Raw genomic sequence first — 2,263 nt, 5'->3', positions numbered from 1 at the left:
CTGCAATATCAAAAAATTTGGGAGTTATTTATTCTACAAGCTCAGATTACTTTTTATTTGGAGAGACAGAAATATTCAGAGACCTTTATTCCAACTACAATAATGCAACTTCTCACATTTAAAAGAAAAGTTTAAGCAAACCAAATCCAACTGTCTAATTGCCTGGCTCAGCTAGACCAGCATGGGTTTATAACAAAATTAAGTTATAGTTTAATCAGGTGAAGGGTGGGAGGAGGAGGGAGAGGAGCAGCGAGAAAAGGAGAGAGAGAGAGAGAGAGAGAGAGAGAGAGAGAGAGAGAAGGATACGCAGACAGCTCTGGGGCAGACCTCAATAATGGAACTTGTCTGTTGCTGGATTGTCTTTACAGACCCTTAATTTCATGAATAAATGCATAGTTCCCTGAGAAGTCAATATGCAGAGAGGTGAGTGTTTTAAAGTTGCTTTGTGAGAAAAGGAAACAACTGACTTCATGGCACATTCAGTAAGTCACCTGACTGTGTCTGGGAGGTGTGCTTTTATGCCACAGATCTAGGAGAGTCCATCTACTGAAACACACAGTTTCCTTTCACCATCGCATTCCACAAATGCAAAAGTTGTTAGAACCACACTACACTGGTAACAACTGCTTGGGTTTGGGTTTTTTTGACTCTGTAAATCATCAGCATGAAAAGTGACCATAGTGATCCTGATACTAGACCTGTCCCTCAGCTGGTTGGCAATGGGAATGTCACAGCACGCTTCGCTGATATAAGCGCACCCACTGCCTAGAGCAAAGGGAAAGCAAACAAAGCACATTTTGACTGCATGCTGTTTTGGGCTACCTACCAGGAAACTGCCCAGCTTCGCACAGAGATGAAAGAAGTGTCACAACATATAAAGAAAATCCAAACCCATCTAATTTATTTTTTTTCAGGCAAACCTTGTGACACTTTCCTAAAAATCAAGCCTTGTTTTAATAGCAGTTCAAGATAAAATACACAAAGGTCAGTTTTATAGTTAAAATAACCCAGAAAATGTTACTACTCCACAGTATAACATAAAGCAAAGATCTGCAACACCAAAGAAGTGCCTTCTCCACAATTCCAATATTAAATAAAATAGGTAATTTTAAAGAAGCAGAACTACTGATTTTACAAAAACTTTGTAACCATAACCTGTTTTTTAAAAATATTACATAAAAGCATGTTGGCAGGGTGGGGACAGGAAAAAAAACCTTTAAAAAAGTAACAATTTGAATTAAGATTTTAAAAAGTAATGGCTTTTATGAAAACAGAGTTCGTTGTTTCGCTACCTATACACATATTCAGCTGCTAGGATAAATAGAAAGTTCCTTTCATAGTCCCTATGTTCCATTCCAAATAAGAACTCATTAAATTTTATTGACAGAAAGGAGAACTAGCTTCCTGACAGATCAGCAGTACCACTGACAGTGTTTTATTTATTGTTGTAACGATGTTCAGTTCTGACCAAAAAAAACCCCACAAATTCAACATTAAAAACAAAACACAGAGTAACTTAGTCCTAAATATAAATAATATCCTTACGTAATTGCATCTCACAATTATCACTAACCTACTGATAACCTTCATCCCTACAAAGGTACAACTGTTCTCCACTATACGCTACGGAAAAATGAAACAACCTGTCCAAGATGCCATTGAAAGATGTGGGAATTAAACATCTTCCTTTTCCCAAACAGGCCTGTTATTGCCCACTATTAGGGTTGACAACAAGGGTAATACATATCTCATAATAGCTGACAGTCTAAACCATTTTACTAAGAATGAACGCCCAGCCATCGTGATTTATCGGTTAATACCAGAATAGCAGGTTCAGATACACTGCGCTGTGCAATCCCAGAATGCAGACAACCCACCCTCTGCCTTCTCTTCTTCTGCACATGCTGACAACTCAAATCCCATACTGACGGAGTGCGGCGGCGGCAGCAGTGCCGCCTCGTCCTCCTTCAGCCGACCGAAAGAGAGCCCTTCTTGCGGAAGCAGAACAAGAGGGCACTGCTGTCAACCGCCACGGCAGCCGAAGGAGCCCGCAGTGCCCGCGGAGCCCTCAGGGAGCCTGGTCGCCGCTGCCGGGCCAGGAGGCGCTGCCCTCAAGCCCATTCACTGGCCCTCGCTCCCCCGGCGCCCGGAAGGGCAAGTACCGAGCAGGCAGGAGGCCGCTTCGCCAAAGGAGATGAAAACGGGCCAGGGAAGGCCGCAGGGAGCAGCGAAGCACCGGGCAATGGGTCGCCTCGCCCTGCCT

This window comes from Mesitornis unicolor, unplaced genomic scaffold (genome assembly GCF_000695765.1).
Source record: "Mesitornis unicolor isolate BGI_N332 unplaced genomic scaffold, ASM69576v1 scaffold41044, whole genome shotgun sequence".
NCBI lineage: Eukaryota > Metazoa > Chordata > Aves > Mesitornithiformes > Mesitornithidae > Mesitornis > Mesitornis unicolor.
Note: the sequence above shows the minus strand (reverse complement) of the source record.